This window comes from Ips typographus, linkage group LG12 (assembly GCF_016097725.1).
Source record: "Ips typographus isolate SLU linkage group LG12, UJ_Ityp_2.0, whole genome shotgun sequence".
Taxonomy (NCBI): Eukaryota; Metazoa; Arthropoda; class Insecta; order Coleoptera; family Curculionidae; genus Ips; species Ips typographus.
This window is the reverse complement of record NC_138433.1, coordinates 6,793,580-6,799,579: the sequence shown is the minus strand read 5'-3', so window position 1 is coordinate 6,799,579 and position 6,000 is coordinate 6,793,580. Positions and strand designations below refer to the sequence as shown.

General features: G+C 39.8%; 1 long non-coding RNA gene across 1 annotated transcript in view; it reads right to left on the bottom strand.

Annotated features, from left to right (window-relative positions):
- Window positions 1-2,534: 2,534 nt before the first annotated feature.
- The window catches only part of LOC145736759 (uncharacterized), a 42,573-nt gene continuing 39,107 nt past the window's right edge, over window positions 2,535-6,000 (bottom strand). The window contains exon 2 of the long non-coding RNA XR_014180099.1: window positions 2,535-3,670. This is a non-coding gene — a long non-coding RNA (uncharacterized LOC145736759). The remainder of the gene's footprint in view (window positions 3,671-6,000) is intronic.

Below are 6,000 nucleotides of genomic sequence, written 5' to 3'. Positions count from 1 at the left end.
TATACACTTATTCTATGAAACATAATTAAGAAAATTTGCCTTTTACCATACCTAATATAATACCAAAATAATGTGCTGCTATGCACTAAAAATGTTTCGCTACGGTTGCCTTCTTAGAGCGTCCTACAGGCCCCTCTTGACATTGCCCTACTCAGTTCAAGCAACTGTGAACCTGCAGGCTAGCCCTTTTTCTTCCACAACCTATCATTGTGTTTGCGCTATGTCTCTTCCTTATCCTTCTGGCCCTTGTCTTAGCTTATCTTCTTCCACTTGAGCTTCTGTACCTTATTCGAAGCGGGCTGCCAGATTTTGGGGACCTAGAAGTGTACCGTCTTCAATCATTCCCTTTTTCTTTGTGCCCTTGTTTAGCGTCTGCGAGGGTGCGTCTGCTAATGTGAGGATTAACAGACGGGGATCCAACGAGGCGCCTCCACCATGTCACGTTAAGGGTTGGTTGAGGGGGAAGAATACTCAGGTTTCCACAGGTAACCCACTCTTTATTACGTAATAGTGCCTTAATCTCTAGACGATAATCTTACCCCCAGATGGCTAAGATGGCGGGGATCATGACGTGGTCTGGCTTCTAGGCAAAGGTACACGGAGGGCAACGCTTTAGCGGTGGTGAATGAACCCTAGACTTAGGTCCGAGGGCATTCACCGAGCCGGCAAAGACGCGGAGAGCCTAACAAAGGGAGGTAAGCTGGAACGGCAACTCGTGCTGCGCGTCCACACTAATTCCTTTGTTAGGGCTGATCTAGGGTGTGGCACTTGGTCACCTACTGCTCCACTTTTAAGTTGCACAATAGGCGTACCCAGACTAACCCGGAGATCAGTCAGTGACCTCCCTCTGGGGAGACCCCAGAGTTCGGTAATCTGTACGTGCTTTTGGTGCAGTATTTATACCCACATCATGACCCCAATTCGCCAATATTGCTGACACAAACATTGTACTGGGGGAGACCGGGGCAACTTAAGTTAACGGCATCTAGTGTAATCTATGTTACAATATTACTAAATATCTTGTAGTAAACTTGTGTTGTTTATGTGGTCTAAGTATAAGATCGGTTCATTAAACGGTTTTGGTTATAAGAACATTCATGACAGATGTCAATGTATTATCATTTGTATTTTCGAGAACTTCTTATGTGTTTTTTTAATTTTAATAAACATCCAATTAATTTATAGCCATCTTTATTTGAACAAACGCCCAAACTACAATATGGATAACCCAATAAGGTGTCTTCTTGATTTTTAAAATTCTTACACTTAAAAAGTCAAAGTTGCTATATAAATAACCTGCTGCCATCTAACTTATCGAATTTTAAAATTGCTCCCTTTCGACCTAACATCCTCATGACTTGATTAGATTACTTCGACAAAAGAAAAAATACCTGCTTAGTGCAACGAACCCGAATTAAAAATGACCCCGATAAGGAGGGCGTGGAATGTAAAAAAATTGGAAGAAATATTTTGTATGCCCTTGATCTGGTAAGGCAGGATGAGGTCCAATGTAGACCGTGCAAGTCCATCATGGTCGTCACATTTGCGTACCAAATTGCGCGACTTCTTCTTCTTGTGCCCTGTGCTTAGCCGCACGGTCGCGTCTGCACTTTTCATACAATGTGCAGAGTGCCGTTCTCGGCTCTTCGAAACATGGTGTCTGCGTCGCTGATGTTACACCAGTTTCGTATGTTTCTTAGCCAAGAGTGTGGCTTTCTTTCTGGACCTCGACGTCCCTCTATTTTTCCTTGTAGAATAAGTGTAGGAATGTTATATTTGCCTTCTTTAAGGATATGGCCAAGACAGGAAACTTTTCTTTCTTTAATGATATTAAGTATTTCTCGCTCGCAGCCTGCAGCTTGCAGTTCATAAAATTTCTTCATTTGGTGCATGTGCGATCCACGGCACGCGCAAGAACCTCCGGAGGGTCCACATTTCAAACGCCTCGATGCGATTCAGGATTCCAGGTTTGAGAGACCACGTTTCTGCTCCGTATAGTAAGATGGGCCATATGTAACACAACACTTTACTACCCGTAGTCTAAGTGTCAGAGGCAGACTGCGAGGTAGTAAGAAGTTTTTATGTTGGAAAAAGGTTATTTTTGCATAGTTCCTTCTAAGTTTAAGTGCGACTACAACCGGACAAAATAAGAAGAACACCGAACAGGTGGAGGTTGGCAAGGATTAAATAAATTCATAAAACTTGCTGTAGAATGCCAATCAGTTGGAAAATAAATCGTAAGTTTGATAGATATGAATGGCTAATTGCTGGTCTTTGTTCACTCCCAATGTCAACTTCTGCACAGTTACTCAGTTCGCCATGCGTAGATTGACATTAAAAGGAATAGAAAATAAAGACACTTTTCCTAATACACATTACCGACATTAAATAAAAACTCTTCGGCCAAATACTGTGGAGCTGACAAAAGAATAAATTACTCCCATAATAAACGTAGCAAAACAGTAACAAGTAACTATTAACGTTATTAAGTACTGTCATAGAAAAACAAATTAGCAAATAAAACTACACAATACTCACCTTTCCATCTTTAGTTTATTATTGAAATAAATAACTGCGTGCTATTAAATACATTTATTTATTTTTTATCAGATGCATTGAACCATTTTCAAGGCTTTAGTACTCTTGGTAAAATCTTCTAGCATTCAAAGTTTTTTAGCAATAAATATTTTGGTCTCCCTGCTGTTTACTGTTTCATATATTTACTTAATACAAATAACGTAGCCACCAGTTGATTTGATAACTATAAATTCACTATCATACTTTAACGATAGTCTGACAGTTCTAATTAAGAAATTACCGCCATGGTCAATTATTATCTATATCCTTATTTACCCATTTTCATGTAATTTCTTCATTTGAATTCGCCAATTAGATTTGTTTGAAACAATTTCTTAAACTGTCACCAACCTCAAAACTGTCACTAGTCAGTAGACAGTTAACAAAATAACTGGCGGATACATTATTTGCAATGAAAATCTGTAAAATGATAAATAGCACGGAGATAGAAAAACATTCTAGTTCTGGTAATTTTTGAATCAAGCGACTGAAGAACTTGCAACTTGCTAAAGACAGATATTTTGTTAATAAAAACATGAGCCTTACTTACAGACAAGTCTAGTGCAAGATTCATTAAAATCCATCGAACCGTTCTCGAAATATTTCTGAAAATAGATTTTTTTTTCAAGAAATTGAACCATCAATAGCATTATTGATCATAGGCTTACTGTACACTCTGTAGAATACCTAACTTTGAGAAATAATATTGTAGTACCTGATGCTCTTCCCGAATCTGATCTGATCAGAAATACTGAATAAATAGTGTAAAGATTTGTGATAACTATCCATGCGATAAGTGATTTTAGTAAGTTTTGATACTGATAATGATAAGGAATAAAATTGTTTTTTTAATCAAATTTACGAGTGTTAGGTTATTTTTATTCATTCATGCTGTGTTCAATGACATAGATCACAATTGATAATTTGGTTATCAAGTTGCCGACAGAAATACTTCCAGGATTGTTGATGTTGGTGACATTTGACATCGCGACGATCCTTTTGCGGTTCGGATCCTAGGCGCGTCAAACATTTGTAGTAAGACCATTTTTCTTCATGATCCACGTTTGGAAATTGTGTACACAGCAACTTATGCCTGAAATAAAAACTAGTTTACTTTCAATTCCCAATCAACTTAAATGTAGTTTGTTAAAGGACAGAATATATATTATAGAATATACAGACTGTATGTATATTTATTAAAGTGTCTCGATATCTAAAATTTGATACAGTCCCACAAGACTCTTTCTGACCTGTTTTTGCAACAGATATGGTAACCATAAGATCAGTGCCATTTCAGCCATGTAAACATGGATATAACAATTTTTAAGCTGGTGTTAAGCGGTTTTACTTTAGGAAACACTGAATAAGAACAAATACACAAAAAGAATATCAGAAAAATATGAAGTAGAGTTATATTCTGCTGGACAAACGCCTGAATTAATGTAATCAGGTATGTAAATACCTTGGTTGTAAACTCATTTCACTTTCATAAAAACGTTTGAGGTAGGGTGGTTTCAACCAAGATGTAAGCTCTACTCTAGTGCGTTGCAAAAGACTAACCTGGCGCTATCTAGACCTGTTGGTAAACAGAGAATTGTTGGTCGCTTCAAAAACACTAAATACTATTTCTTTTAATTAAGATTTTTCAAGGAGTCAGCTTAAACCACACTTAAACTCACTTTTAAAACGATATTTGTTGCGTATGCGTCAAACTAAATGTTACTAGTACGTACTAAATATATCATTACGGAATACACCCCAAGAACCTACCCACATTTGTATTCTATCTGGTCCAAGAACGACGCAACTTTTACACGTAGCAACGATAAACTAAATATTTGACATTTAGTGTCTGATCGAAAAAGCGATGGGTAACAATGGAACTGTTTATATTGTCCTAACAACACGGATAAACATTATGTGATGTGATGTGAACAATAGTTTATTCAAAAATAAATTGATCTGATTGAATGATAATGCCACGTTTCTATAAATGAGTGCATTTGTCAAAATAAAACTGAAACCCAAGAAACTATGAGGAAAACAGTGAATAATACTGATTACACGTCACGATCACGGGTACGCGTGACTTTCACTGCTGGGTGCTAGACCGCGGCCGTCGTGGCGTCGATGTTGTCGGGGCCGTCCGGAGCCGTTCGAAATGGTTCGGTGGGCGCTGGGAGTGGGTACCGCCACTAACAGCCCCCAACGGTTGGTTTTGTGTATAAAAGACGGTCCCGCACCGGAAAACTGGGATTCTTCGATCACTAAAAGATCGAAAACAACCAGCCTAGCCGTTCCGAGCCGTTGATAAGACGGCGCCGGCTACAGTAACTTTCTTTTGAAAAAAGTTAGGTAATCCTTCTGGTCCTGTTCCTGTTTGTTTGACACCGGGGAAACGGTGTAGCAAGCAGGAGTGGTGAATCCTTGGATTTACGGGTTGAAAAAGGAGGAGTTGCAGGGTCAACTCAGTAAGTTTTGCCTTGATGTGACTGGTACCGTGGATATGTTGCGCAGACGACTGGTGACGTCCACTACCACCAGGTATTTTACGACTGTTACAGGTACTTCTTTGGTGACACCTCCTGTCACTATGACAGGCTTGCCTGCTGTTACGTTTGCCCTGCCGCCGACCGTTCACTCACCGCCCGCCGTTTCTGGATCCCCGTTTACCACCGCACCGCCTCCGACTGCCCTTGTGCAAGTACACAACTGGAAAGTGTACGAAACGATCCCGTTGCATTTGTGGAACGTGTCCAAGAGCCTTGTGATGCTCAAGGCATACCCATGGATGTTTTATTGCCACATATGCCTGATTTGTTACAGGGTGAAGTCGCATTGTGGTTACGTAATAACAGGGGAAGTTGGCGATCCTGGGGGCAGTTTCTAGCTGATTTTCGCAGCTTCTATTTTCCCATAAACTATGCCGAAGATTTGGAGCTGGAAATCAGTCGGCGACGTCAACGACCGAATAATAGCCTTCCAGTTACCTAACGACAAGAATCCGAAGCCAGTGTTGACAATTTACAAAAGACTTGTTGATGATGAGAAGCTCACATGTAAATCTAAGCCTTGCGAAAGAATCGAAAAACTATTTAAAGTCATTAAAATGTGGCGACCTAATTTGGTCATTGTGGACATGATTAAGGATGTGGAAGGAATGGATTTACGTCCCCTTCGCATTTTATGCAAGCAAGTTGGAGCCAGATTAATGGTTCATGTAACCAAAATAACTAGTGCAGCCTAGCCGTTCCGTGCCGTTGATATCTCTTATCTCCGCGTATCTGTAACTAAAAAATAGGCACATACCGACCGTCCGGTATTTGTTCTGTTTGCTGTTTTAAAACTGTACCGTTAACTGTAGATAGTAGTGAACGGGTTTGGTGTACTGGAGGGATTAGCAGCTGTGTGACTGGCAACGTC